Raw genomic sequence first — 15,609 nt, forward strand, 5'->3', positions numbered from 1 at the left:
GCTACCCGGCCCGAGTTGAATGATAGTGTTTGGTTTCTGTCTCTTGCCATGTGCATGTGTATAAATGCTGCGGATTGGCATCTGTGTAAGTCTTGTCCTGCGTTATTTCTGCAGCCTATGCAAAGTGTTGTGTAATTTATTGGAGTGCCGTATATTGCAATAGAGGTTCGGCTCTTTTTGTTAAGCGCTTGGCGTTTGCAAGCCCGTTATTTGCTGAAGCCACCTCTGCATATATCTTTTATTATTGCCATTGCCTTAAGCATTTTACGTTTAAAGATGTTTTTTTATTGTTGTACGGGCAAAGCGAACTCCTGATCTGTACTTCAGATACTCTTTTTCCTGGTTACAAAAAGGCTAGTGATGGCTAATTAGGGATTTGGGATTAAAGAACCTTAAAGCTTTTTTAAGTGTTTACAAGAAGGAATAACGTAAACCTGAGAGAAAGGAAAGAACGCTAATATTTATCTCTAACTGATCTGGAGGTAATTTACTGACAGATCAATAACCCACCGAGGGATATTGAAAGAGTATACTACAGTTTAGCCAAGGTGATTAGTGATTAAATAATTTAAATTATCTGTGTATCTTACAGTTGACTTCGTCATGCTAATTAATGGCTTCTAATTTGAGGTGTAAACCATTCTTGTTTACAGTTAATCACGGGAAGACTTCTTGAAAACTGACGAAAAGAGAAAAAATTAATCTTTCGTAAATTAGTATGTAATTACCGGTTTTATATGCTAAATCATACATCTGTGTTTTGCTGATGAGGGTAAGGGCCTTGTTTTTTAAAAAACGAATATGGGTGAAATTAATGGAAACAATGGAAAAAGCCGTTTGTTAGAAAACAAGGACACGAAGTGATATTTATCTCCAGATGATTTAAGCACTTTTCAAAAAGACTTAATAGTTGATTTTTTTTTAAGGATTGCATTTTAAAAGGAATTAGGATAGTCGTTCTTTGTTAACATTTAACAAAAGATTCTCCTTTAAAATTTTAGATAATAAACTGCATTTTATGTATCTGGTCTAAAAAGGTTATTTGTGGGTAAAGGACCAACAAGCTGTATTATGGCTTTCTAGATTGTTTCCTCAAGCCTTGTTCCCTCCTAGCTCCTTACATTACTAGTGAGAAATACTTGCTGCAGCTGCCTCGGGTTGCACTGCAAGACTGCACCGGTGTGATGCCCTATACTAAATATCCAGAAATCATCCTACATGTGAGGGGGAAAAAAAAAAAAAGCCTAAACCTCTTTGGAATGATAGGATGTAAAAATTGCCTTTTAGAACAATCTTACTCACAATAAAAAAGAGAAGTTACCATGACTTGTCCTATTGGAGCCTGGTTATCAGAGTACTGTTATTTATTGAAATGGCTATCCTTCAAATACTGAAAATATTTGCATTTTTAAAGACATTTATTCCATTCTATCTATTATAGGTAAGTAGCTTGCTTCTGGATAGTTAGGTTTGAAGGGCAGACATTTAATATGCCTTTTTGCAATTCTCTTTATTTCTGTGACTGCTGCTTTCTATTTTAACTTTTAAAAAAGTCTTATATTCTTCAAATTGTGATATTTTGCATTATCATGATGTTCTTCATATAAACAGATTATAGGAACTAAAAATTATAGTAATAATCTTGTCGTTTTGAAATATTTGCATTAGTCTGATTCTTACTAATAGATGTTTTATCCTTGCAAAGGAAAATAAACCAAATTATGACATGGAATATAAAATTACTCTGGGTAAAGTTTTCCATATATGCCTTGTGAGTGTTATGTAAACATGGAAAACTAGTATGATTATCTCATGTATGCTTTTCATTTAGAAGCCACGAAAACTTTTCCAAAGTTGATAGCAGTACTTAGCTACTAAAAAATTTTTAAGGAAAATTTCCCTTCTGAGTTTTCTGAATATAATGCTCTTGTCATTTTGACTAACCTTTGTCAATGTTTAGAGTTTCTTTTTCAAAGACCTAATTTGAAGATAGTTGTAACTTTGCCTTTGAATTAATTTATTACTATCAATCCGCTATAAGAAAATGTAGGTTACTGGCTAAAAATTAAAACTTCTCTTCAACCAAATAAAGTATTTGTTTTTAACAATAGATGTTAATTGAACTTTTCTGAGTCCTTCAAATGTAACAAATAAAATACTCCCTTATATGATTTTAATTTCTTTAAACATGAAACACATTTCTGGATTCTGACATCATCAATTAACCCTAAGGTTTATGTTAAGTCATTTATTGTGCATATGTATGCAGAAAGTCTGTACATACTGAATAGAAAGAAAATTTTACCTTGAAGCCTATATTTTAGTTCCCAAGGCCATGGCACTTGTAGTTCTTTTCTCAGTGTTAACTCTTTCACATATAAGGATAGCTCAGATTCCATCTATACCCCTTTTTGTTTGATTATTTTAACTTTTCATGGACTTCAAAAATAAAATGTCAATTTAAAAAGATTTCCATGCCTTTTATATAACAAGGCAACAAAAACAGTAAAGATTTGAAAAGCTAACAACAAATATTTTTATATAATATAGTCTCTTTAGGGGAATTACAAACTTTTCTTGAAATGTAAAAGTTTCTGTAAAATTCACTTCTTTTCACTCGGCATCACATGAAACAAGGTTAACACTTAACAAAAGGTTTGTCTTGATCCTGATAAGCTATTATTCCAATGAAATAATCAAATGCTGCCATTTAAGTCCTTCCTGGAACAAGATGGGATAATATTTATAAATGAAAAGATCTGACTACATTTATGAAATTTGGTTTCTCTCCACTAGGATGATGAAATAATATATAACTCCAAAAAAACCTCTGCAAATACAACTTTTAAAACTATATATTAAGTCTTGTTTTTATTTTGGTATTATTCTTTTTATTTTTTATAGCAAAAACTTTATCCTCTAAAGTGTAGAAATGGAAAAGTAGAAAGCACTCTTCTTCAAAAAATACCTTTTTTAAAAAAATACTCTGCCCTAATGGCAAAATACAGCTATCAAAAGAGTCTTGTTTAACACACCCCACTCCTCCTTCTGGTTTGCCCCCCAATATTGTATGTTTCTGTCCGTGTCTATTTGACTTTCTCTCTACACAGACATTCTTCTTCCTTCACAAAGCTTGAATGTATATCAAATTTGAAACATACAAGCAGATACACTGTTTGGCTGCTACAGAAACAATAAAGATAACCAGCTTCAGTAAGCCAACCCATTATTTAACAATTTGTATTGTCTCCCTTATATCTCACTGACAAAAATTTTACTTATGTTAGAGCACAATTGCTTTTTAATCTGTAGCGAAGATTAGCTGGTTACCAACAATTGTATAATTCCTTACTTATTTGAATGTTATTAGTAATTCACTACTCAACCTTTTTCCTCCACATTAAATAATCCTAGTAGCTTAGATTTTTTTATATTTAAGTCTTAGTTTGCGCAAGAAATACATAGCTTCGTGGACTTATTTATATTTTTAACATCAGTTCATGAGTTAACAGTACAATTACGAAGATTGAAGAAGAAAAGCAATTTTAGAACATATTCCCACAAAATTCGAGCAGCACAGCGGATAAAGTAGAAAAAGCTGTTCCAGATGGGAGGAAACTTAAAGGAGAAGTCTGTAGGCATGTTCTATCATGTGCAGATGTCTGATGGATCAAGAGTGGGCTGGACTGAACACAGAACAGTGGAAAAGAGAAGGTAGATTGGGGAAGAGATGCAGAGGCTTTGCAAGTTGCTAGTGGTGGTGTCTCGGATGAAGCATACAATTATCAGTGTGATTTAAAGATGGGATTTGAGGACAAGAGTTAACTAGTCACTTGCCTTTACATATGTCTGAATTCATAAACTTTGAAAACCCCAAGAAGAAAAATTATTTTATTCATGGAAAGGAAAGGGAGAGATTTATATGACAAGTTAGTGAGGAATCTCTACATAATAAAAATACTCAGAATCAAGGACACACAGTAGACACTGTTGGTGAAGAAGAATGGTTGTTTAAAGAGTAAGATCTGACTGACAGAATGCCCACAAGTCTGACTTGAGACTCAACTATGAGAGTAAGATGTATACGAAAGTAAGATCCAACTCAAAATTGAGAATGAAGCCAATTTAGATTTAAACTGACTTTGTAATAAAGTGTTTCCATTTTCTGAATTCCTACAGAAAATTCTAATTATGCCACCTTACTTGTAAATTGCTTTTATTTTTCTTCTTGTGTATATATACTTGGCAAAGATCTCCTTAACTTATGCTTCTGTTATTTTATTCTCTTTGATGGGTATACTTATATATGTTGAAATAGTGATTAGCCCAAAGAATGCATTCTATTATACAGTTATAAAATTTAAAATAATATTGATAACAAGTAGATCTTTCAACTGAGATGTGTGTGTTCAAAATTTAAGAAAAGCTTGTAATTTGCTTTTGAGATTACACCTACAAATCCCATTGCATTCATAGTTTTCATGCATACATTTGAGCACATAAAAATATGGGTGCAGATGAAATGGTTATAGTAGGGGCACCTGGGTGGCTCAGTCATTAAGTGTCTGCCTTCGGCTCAGGTCATGGTCCCAGGGTCCTGAGATCGAGCCCCTCATCAGGCTCCCTGCTCCGCGAGAAGCCTGCTTCTCCCCGCCCCCGCTTGTGTTTCCTCTCTTGCTGTGTCTCTCTCTCTCTCTGTCAAATAAATAAATAAAATATTTTTTAAAAAATGGTTACAGTCGGTTTTTTAATGCACATCAAAACTTACTAGATGACAATGATTTATAGAAAAACTAATATAGCCTTTAAATTGAATCTCCTCGTAAGCACATATGTGTTATTTTTCTCTCAACAGTTATCAGAAGTGATTTTACTGAACATCATTAGGGAACATTTTTCTTAAGAATATTGAGTAAGTCATGGGGCACCTGGGTGGCTCAGTCGGTTAAGCGTCTGCCTTCGGCTCAGGCCATGGTCCCAGGGTCCTGGGATGGAGTCCCGCATTGGGCTCCTTGCTCTGCGGGAAGCCTGCTTCTCCCTCTCCCTCTGCTGTTCCCCGTGCTTGTGTTCCCTCTCTCTCTCTCTGTCAAATAAATAAATAAAATCTTTAAAAAAAAAAAAAAAAGAATATTGAGTAAGTCGCATCATATGAGAAAGAAGAAATATATTGCCTTTTAAAATGTCTTGACATCCTTACCTCTCCAGTATGCACACGTTATACTTCATGCGTATTTTTGTCATTCAGTGTTTTGGGTTTTTTGGTAAGTATATGTATAAGATTTCCATCTTTCCCTGATAGCCCCACATTTTCAGTTTTTTCAGTGTCTCTATAAAATTTTATTTCTCTTCCATCACTGAAACTTTAGTTTCCAATGGTAAACCAAACATAAGAATTAAGATATGTAATTAATGTGCATATATCCTAAGAGCTCTAAAAATATAAAGAGGATCTATTCTTTGCTTCTTATAGTTGAGAGTGTCACACATTAAAATCTTCAAGAGCTCTTATTTTCAGCTCTCCTGATTATTTACACGAAAGACTAGAGAAATAATTTACACAACTGCTGTGAAAAGGAAGAAAAAAAGCCTTCCTGTAGTTTTCCATAAGAAAAGAATCAGGTACTAAGCAACATGCATTTTCCGTTTGGGAAGTATATATTTGTATTTTTGTATTCCCCAATTTTTATTTCAGCATTTTTGCCAAAGTCAAGATAAATGTGACCTCTTTAGATATTAGATTTTGCTGAGTTAGAGGAATTACAGATATTTTAGAAGCTATTCTTTGGGTAATTAATGCATCTTTCAGACTCTTGTTTGTAAAGTTTCCCAATAGTGGCTGAAGAGAACTTATATTCTCAAACCACTCTGTGATCACTATTGCTTAACTTAACCTCTTTGAGATATTTAGTATGGGAAACTTACTTCATTTGCAGAGCCAGGTCGCATCATGCCTAAAATTTTTTTAAAGGAATCTTTGATGAACTCACAATGGAAAATTTCCATGGCAAAATAGTAAGATATTTTTTCCTAATGCCTATTAACCTAGCATTCTTCTATTAGGATAATAATTACAAAGGTCATTTTCCCTTTCAATCAGCCAGTTTCTCATGTGGCTTCTGATTTTTTTCCTTTTCATTATTGAGACTTTTGATGGAAACTTGTAAGTGTTAAACAGAAAAATAAGTAAGAACTTCTATCACAACTTGTGGTGACCTGTACCACTTCTGTGAAGCTGTGTTTCTTTTTCTTGGGCAAAACTGTATGAGTTGATATAAGGACCAAAAGTCAACCTTTAATATCTGTCCCTCGTCTCCATATGCCATTCCTACTTCTATGGTATCCTTTTTGTAACATGCTTACTCTTTCTCTGTGCATCAGCTGAAGAACCATCATTTAAACGCGGGCTTGCAGTTTGACCCTCATTATTGTGTACTGTAGTATAGGGCATGGAGATAGGCTGATTGTAGATATGACAGCTAATGTGAAGAGGCTGAGACACCCCACCCTCCCCCCTGCAAAGGCTGCATCTGGAAGGAAAAAGTTTTCAGTGATAGGCTAGTCAGTCTCCAGAAATTGTCAATTATTAAAACATGATTTTACTCAGCAGCAATACCTCAATTTATTGAAAGGACTGCAAGAGATAGGAATCAGTGGCTATACATACCATTCAAATTTAACTATAATGAATTCACATTCTTGAAATAGAAACAATGATACACTTACACATGTAGACTATGTTTTTCTGTGTTTTAACCCAAATGCTTTTAGTACTAAATGTATATATTTTACAAATACTAGCAGGAATAAATTCCATCAAGTTATTTTTAGTAACTGCAAAATTAACAACATAAAATTTTGTGAAATCAATTGAGTGTGATATAGATTAATGTGAAAGCATTTCTTTCACAACACTTTTTGGAATAAGGGTGTGATTTCCATATTAAAAAATTATGAATTTCTAACAGATTAGTTTCAGTTTTATAATATAAGCTATAAAGATATTTGAGTTAAGAAGTTCTCTAACCATAATTAGTTTGAAAGCCTCCAAACCTAGAGTCAAGAATTACATTAAAACTCCAAAAATTTTTACAGTATTTAAGGTTTTTCTTTTAGTTTTTTAAGTTACAAATATATATTATCATTCTTTAAAAGCTTAGTTCTTTTTAACTGAAATATTTATGCTTCAAACACATTAACATTTCAAGTCTAGAAATCAAGTTGCCTTAGCTCAGGAACAATTTTTTAAAACTTCTTTATCATGGAAAAATATCAAACATTCAAAAAAGTAAAGAAAATAGAAATATGATCCCCTGGGTACTAGCTTCCCAGTATTCATGATTATTTACATTTGGACAATCTTATTTTAATTAATTTATTTGTTTGGTGTTGTTAAAAAAGATTGATTGATTTTTGAAAGAGAGAGTGCACGCACAACCAGGGGGTGGGGGAGGGGCAGAGAGAGAGGGAGAGAGAGAATCCTCAAGCAGACTTCTTAGTGAGCATGGAGCTTGACATTCGGCTCAATCCCAGGACCCTGAGATCATGACCTGAGCTGAAATTAAGAGTTGGACGCTTAATAGACTGAGCTACCCAGGCGCCCCCATTTTTTTAGAGAGAGAGAGAGTACAGAAGGGGTGGGGGCAGAGGGTGAGGAAGAGAAAGAATCTTAAGCAGGCTCCATGCCTAGCACTGAGCCTGATGCAGGGTTTGATCTCAGGACACTGAGATCATGACCTGAGCCAAAATTTAAAGTCAGACACTTAACTGACTGAGCAACCCAGGTACCCCTAGACAATCTTATTTTATCTATCTCCCCAAACACCCCCTTTCTTGCTTTAAAGTTTTATGTTTTAGAGTAAATCTCATCATCACCCCTGTAAATAATTTGATATGTAGTCCAGAAGCAAATTCTAACTAGCTTAGTTCTTTCATTAATTGATCAATTCATTTATTTAGTACCTTATAGACATTTATAGAGAACCTACCATATTTTAGACACCATATTAAGCCCTGGAAATTGATTAGCTGAACAAGGCCATTGGAACTCTTTCTAAGATGTTGTCTTATGATGGGAAATGCATACTGCTAACAAATCAGATCATGTCATTCAACTGCTTAAAACCCATCAATGATACTTTATGAACTCCTGGACATCCTTAGTATGACATGTGAAATTACTCATAATCTGCCTCCCACAACCTCTCCACACTCAACTTTACCCACTGGACCACAAGTACTCTAAACTCCTCCTATATGGAATTAGTTTTCCAAATAAGCCATTCTTTCATTTTTTGACATGCTGGTCCCTCTTTCTGGAAGCTTCATCTCAAAGGCAGACCAATTCTCATGAAGTTTTCAAGACACCACCCAATTATCTATTGCTTCTTTGCAAAACTCTGTATGCTTCTCCTAGCAAACAGCCAGGAGGTGTTCATCCTCTATGCTTCCAGAATGTCTTCTGTATGTCTCTCGTAGCACAGCTCAGCTTTCAGGTGTATTATAGTTTTATAGTATTTTTGACTCACTAAGATTTTTTCAGGGAAGTCTCTGAACGTTGGATTTCTGTATCCCCCGTATATGCAACAACTCAGAATATACAACAGACATTTAATAAACTCAGTGTTTTTTTTTTTCTTGGAATGTGTTTATTAGATAAACAAACTATGGTCATTTCTGGAGGTGTAGTAGGGTGGTTCCTAACAACGACCCCGGTTTGCCTAATTTTACAGGACTAGCGTGGGCACATGGAACCATTAACAGTTTTCCCATTGAAGGGAAGGAAACAAAATATGTGTTGTATTTAAAAAAAAAACACCAGAATATCCTGCAAATTTGGATATCAGCTCTGCCTCTTCGGAACTTCTGTTACAGTATTATTTGACTATAAAATGAAGGAATGATATGGTCAATAAAGGGAGGGCACAGAATACCAAAATAATGACCAAAAAAAGGAAGCCTAATTTTAGTGAATGATATCAAATCCTTCTTTTACCCTCTGAAATTCCCTTTGCTTCTTAACTTTAGTATGTCTTTTTTTGTACATTTTCCTTACTTTTTGTCTCTTTTATCTTGTATCCTAAAGAATCAGAAGGAAAACAAACATACTTGGAAGTAGAATATCAAACCAATGGAATGGTGCCTCAGCAGGGCCCCATAGCAAGAGGAAAAGAGGGTCTCAGTCATTCCATCCATAATCACGATGATTCCACAGGTAGGATCATAGAATTTTAGAGCTGGCAAAAAGCCTACAGCTTATCTAGTCCAAATCCCATTTCAAGGAGGTGAAATGATTTGTCCAAGCTTACACTCTCCTTTTCAAATTTTAGTCAGCCTTGCAATTTTTCCAAGGTATTGGTGAAAGGGTAGGATAGCTGAATAGCCAGAAGAGAATAATTTAGCATGGATGAGTCAACATGGCTTCTGGACGAGAAATGATGTTTGTTGGTTTCGCTAAAGTTGTTTGAGGGGATAAATAAGCATGACTAAGGAGATTTAGAGAGAAAATCTATATTTAAACTTTCAAAAAGCTTTTTGACAAGTTCCTATATCAGACTATTTAAACAATCCCCATAAGAAATTAGCTTGGAGAGAATTAAGGAGAAATTTGAGTAATTAATAACAGACAAGAATCAAGTCCTAATTCTGTTTTTTTACTGAGTGTCGTAGGTCAAATTATTTCACCTCACTTATGATCAGTTTCCCACAAGTTATATGAACAGTAATTTTATCTAACTCACCAGGCTACTAAGAGGATTGAATGAGATAATAACACTTTATAATAAAAGCTAACATATGTTAAGTACTTATTATATGTCAGACACTGCTCTAAGTATCTAACGAATTTTATCTCATTTAATCCTCACAAGGCCCTAGTGAGGAAAACACTGTTATTTTCTCCCCACTTTAAAGATGAGAGAACTGAGGCATAGAGTAACTCCTCCTGAATCTTGAAGCTAGTTATTGGTAGAGTTAGAAATTGAACCAAGGAAGGCAAGTTCTAGAGCCCCTGCTCTTAACCAGTCAACCTCGTGTCTCATGCTATTAATATGTGCAACCCCTATTCATGCGTGGCCTAAGTACATAATAAGACCTTGAAAAATGTTAGTTATTACTACTTTTATACTTTTTCAAGTAGAAGAACAAAGGGAGGCCTAATATTGACTGAAAACCCACTTTAAGTGTAAGGCATTCTCTTTAAAACCATCCTGGAAGGCCATAGATGGTTCCCATGTTTCAACTGTGGTCAGAAGCAAGGATAGGTCAGAACCAAGATTCAAGGGACAAGTGTCTTGTTCTAAAGTCCATGTTCTTTTCACTACATTTCAGCCTACACTCTTACTTGAGTTCACACTCTTGTTATTCCTCTTCTACCAAAACCACACTTAGATGTGTGACTAGGTATGTACAGAACACATAAAGCACATATATATATACATATATACACATAATATCAATATTTTATTTGACCTGTAGGCAAGCAATATTTAGTAAAGAGGATTTGAACAGTTGCAAGGGAAAAATTTAGTAAGTTCCTTTTTTAAAAAAAAAGATTTTTTATTTATTTTATTTATTTGAAAGAGAGAGACAGAGATAGCGAGAGAGAGAGCACAGGCAGGGAGGGAAAAGAGGGAGAAGCAGGCTCCCCGCTGAGCAGGGAGCCCAATGTGGGACTTGACCCCAGGACCTTGGGATCATGACCTGAGCCGAAGGCAGATGCTAAACCAACTGAGCCACCCAGGCACCCCAAAATTTAGTAAGTTTATGAAGAACAGAAACTGATGGCTGATGTCCCCAGAGTCAACGCCGGAGCCAGGCAAGTTTCAGGTTTCACAACACAATGAGGCACACAAATACACATTAAAATTTACTAATTTTCAGCTGTCAGTAAGCTTTTCTGGGGAAAAAAGGACCAAGCCAATGATATCAAATGGAAGTCTCCCAAGATGAACCACTAGACAAAGGATCTATAGTCATTTTATATGATTCCCTGTAAAACATTGTCCTAAAAAGCTTTTGTATCAAAAACGATTGCAAAGTGTCACAAGGAAGAGTGCTGGAAATATAAAGCGTTATCACATAGTACTGTACATCAGCACTAGAAATATTTTTTGGTTAGTCACTGTACCTCAAGGAAAACATAAGGCCATAAAGCAAGAAACCACTTAGAGAAAGGTAATTAAAAAGACGTAAAGACATGGAAAATTGTCTGCCAGAAAATGGACAAAAAATATTAATACTTTGAAAACTGATAAAATCAGGATGAAAATGGGTAGGATGAACACAAACTGATTCATCAAAATCTAGAATTACAGAGACCAGCAAGTTGTTCTTTTTGTTGTTCTTATTATGAATGCTTCATAATATATCTCCCAAGGGAAAGGTTATCTCCTACAGCATTACTATATATTATCACACTTAGGAAATTTAACATTAATACTATTATCTAATATATAATCTAGATCCAAATTTCTCCAGTTGTCCCAATAAAGTCCTTTATAGCTTGCCATTCTTTCCTTCCTTCCTTCCTTCTTTCCTTCCTCCCTTCCTTGTATTCTTGTTTTGATCCAAGTCCGATCAGATAGCTCACATTGCATTTATTTGGCATAATTCTCTACTCTCCCTTAATATAGAACAGCCAGCCAGCCTTTTTCATTTTTCTCATCATTGATCATTTTTTAAGAGTCCAGGCAAATTATTTTGCAGAATGTTTCTCAATTTGAATTTCCCTGATTGTTTCCTCATGATTAGATTAAAGTTTTTGGCAAGAATGCTACGTAAGTAATGTTGTATCCTGTGAGCACTCCTTAAAGCTTGAAAGGAGAGATTTAGGACACATGATATCTTACTGTACCCCCAACTTGTATTTGCTACTTCCAAGAGAAGACAAAGGAAGTAATATTATTGGTTCAAAAGATTTAAAATAGAAGTTCTTAACACATAAAAGTCAAATCCATTAAGAAGTTAAGGGATATTTTAGAAGACCTCTTAACTTTTTGCAGGTAACATTACAGGGCCTAGTATGCCTATGTCTCTTGACATTACTCTCAAGAGGAGAATGCTGAATATGCTATACTATCTTGACTAAAAATGGCATTTTCTAATATCTCCCTCCTTTCACAAAACCAAATCGCAGTCTGTCAGGCATTTGCAAAGTTTATTCTAAATTCTCCTTTCAGAATGTATTTAAAGAGATTTAAAAATCTTTGTGAGAAGAGGATTTATATATCAAGACTGGATAACTCCAAGTTGCCTATATCCACAGTGTCCGCAAGTTATATTTCTTTTTTTTTTAATTTGTTTGTTTTTTAAATTTTTAGGTAATGTCTACCCCCAATGTGAGGCTTGAACTCATGATCCCAAGATCAAGAGTTGCATGCTCTCCTGACTGAGCCAGCCAGGCACCTTGAGTGTATATTTCTTTAACAATCCCAAGTACCTCAAACTTGAGCAAGGTATAAGATGCACATAACTGACAACAGACACAGAGAATCACTATTGTTTTTCAGAATTTCCAAACTGAAATTTACTTACATTGTTTCATGACAATATGGAATAAAATTAACATTGATTTTGGATGCAGAAAGAATTTACACCTTACCATTGTTACTCTCCAGCTTCTTACCCACATATAAATCATTTAACTTTTTTAAGTTGTATCCTCCACATCTGTAACATGGAAGTCATAGCACCTACCTTTCAGTGTTGTTATAAGAATTAAATGTGATATTACATGACAAAGTGTCAGTTTTTCTATAATTATTGTTATAATTATTGACAAGAAAAAACTCTTTGATGTGATCCAAGAACAAAATGGTCCATCCGAATAATGAAAGCATCTCTCTTTTATGAACTAAGCAGTTGTTTGATAATGCTTACTAAATTTTCCTCCATGTGAATGATGCTAGGTCAAATGTTGTCCAAATTGTTCTATGTGATACCAAGTTCCCATCCTTGGGTTGGGTGAGAAAATCCTATATCCATATTATAGATTCTCCTGTTTGCTTAATATAGATCACATTTGATTTCTGTCACCTGTAAGCAAAAGGAATATAATGCCACCACTTAATAGCTGGTTAGATGAGTCACTTTAATTAATAGCTGGTTAAATGTGACACCAAAAATGGCCAACTAATGCTAATAATTGCTTCAACAATCATCTACATTTTTTTCATTATACTTATCACACCAGAAGTTGGGATATACTTAGGATTTTACATAATTGGATATAGTTTTTGTTTTTTAAAAGACTTTTTAAGAGCAGTTTTAGGTTCACAGTAAAATTAAGAGGAAGGTACAGAGATTTCATATATAGCCTCTACCCTCATTATGCATAGCCTCCCTCATTATCAACATCCCCCCCTCCCTGGAATAATACATTTCTTACAATTGGTGAACCTATATAGACCCATCATAATCATCCAAAATCCATAGTTTATATCTGGGTTCAATCTTGGTGTTGTATATTCTATAGGTTCAGACAAATGTATAATGACATATGTCCATCATTATGGTATATAAAGTATTTTCACTATCCTAAAAATCCTCTGTGTTCTGCCCATGTATCCCTAACCCAGCCACCCCCAACTCTTATCAACCACTGATCTTTTTACTGTCTCCATAATTTTGCCTTTCTAGAATGTCACATAGTTGGAATCTATAGTACATTACCTTTACAGATTGGCTTCTTTCACTTAGTAATACTCATTTAAGTTTCCTCTGTGTCTTTTCATAGCTTGAGTTCTTTTTTTTTTTTTTTTAGATTTTTTTAAAGATGTATTTATTTACTTTAGAGAGAGAGACTGCAGCGGGGCAGGGCAGAGGGGCGGGGAGAGAGAGTCTGAAGCCGACTCCATGCTGAGCTGGGAGTCTGATGCGGGGCTCAATCTCATGACCCTGAGATCACAATCTGAGCCAAAACCAAGAGTCTGATGCTTAACCAACTATGCCACCCAAGTGCCCCAATAGTTCATTTCTTTATAGCACCGAATAATATTCCATTATTTGGATGTACGTTTATTTATCCATTCACCTACTGAAAGACATCTTGGTTGTTTTGATAATTATGAATAAAACTGCTATAAACATCTGTGTGCAGATTTTTGTGTGGATATGTTTTCAACTCCTTTGGGTCATACAGTAAGAGTATGTTTAGTTTGTAAGAAAACTTCAAACTGTACCATTTTGCATTTCCATCAGCAATGAATGAGACTTTTTGTTTTCCCACATCCTCACCAGCATTTGCTATGTTGATGTTCTGAATTTTGGCCATAAGTACTAATAGATGTGTAGTGTATCTCACTTTGTTTTAATTCACATTTCCTTGAAACTTATGATGTTGAGCATCTTTTCATATGGCTATTTGCCATCTGTGCATCTTCTTTGGTGAGGTATCTACTAAGGTCTTTGGCCCATTTTAAAATTGGATTGTTTGTTTTCTTATTAAGTTTTGAGAGTTCTTTGTATATTTTGGGTAACAATCTTTTATCAGATGTATATTAAATATTTTCTCCCAGCCCATGGCTTGTCTTTTCATTCTCTTGACATTGTCTTTCACAGAACAGTTTTTAATTGTAATGAAGTCCAGCTTATCAATTATTTCTTTTATGGGTTGTGACTTTGGTGTTGAATCTAAAAAGTCATTGTCATACTGGGTCATCTAGATTTCTTCTATGTTATCTTCTAGGAGTTTTATAGTTTTGCATTTTGCATTTAGGTCTGTGATCCATATCAAGTTTATTTTTGTGAAGGGTGTAAGGTCTGTGTCTAGATTCACCTGGGCTTTCTATTTTGGTCCATTGTCTATTCTTCCACCAATACCACACTGTCTTGATTGCTCTGGCTTAATATGTATTGAAGGTCAGTAGTTTCAATTCTCCAACTTTGTTCTTGTCCCTCAATATTGTGTTGGCTATTCTGGATATTTTACCTCTGTATATAATCTTTAGAATCAGTATGTACAAAATAATTGCTGGGATTTCAATTGGAATTACATCACATCTATAGATCAAGTTGGGAAGAAAAGATATCTTGACAATATTGAATCCTTCTATCCATGAACATGGAATATCTCTCCATTTCTTTAGTTCTTCTTTGATTTTGTTCATCAGTTGGTAGTTTTCCTCATACAGATTTTGTACATATTTTGTTAGATTTATACCTACATATTTCATGTACCATGGAAATGGTATTGTATTTTTAATCTCAAATTCCACCTGTTCATTGGTGGTATATAGAAAATAATATTTTGTTGAAGATCTTTGCATCTATGTTCATGAGAAATATTGGTCTATAGTTTTATTTTCTTTAATGTCTTTGTCTGGTTTTGGTATGCAGGTATGAGTTAGGAGGTATTCTCTCTGCTTCTATTCTCTGAAAGAGATTGTAAAGAATTGTTATAATTTTTTCCTTAAATATTTGGTAGAGTTCACCAGTGAACCCATGTGGGTCTGGTGTTTTCTGTTTTGGAAGGTTTTAATTATGGATTCAATTTCTTTACCAGATAGATACAGACCTAGTCAGATTTTGTATTTCTTCTTGTGTGTTTAGGAAAATTGTGTCTTTTAAATAATTGGTCCATTTCATCTTATTTGTCAAATTTGTGGGCATAGA

Source organism: Mirounga angustirostris, unplaced genomic scaffold (genome assembly GCF_029215605.1).
Source record: "Mirounga angustirostris isolate CCGP_5_RB_7025 unplaced genomic scaffold, mMirAng1.0.hap1 SCAF_8, whole genome shotgun sequence".
Classification (NCBI taxonomy): domain Eukaryota; kingdom Metazoa; phylum Chordata; class Mammalia; order Carnivora; family Phocidae; genus Mirounga; species Mirounga angustirostris.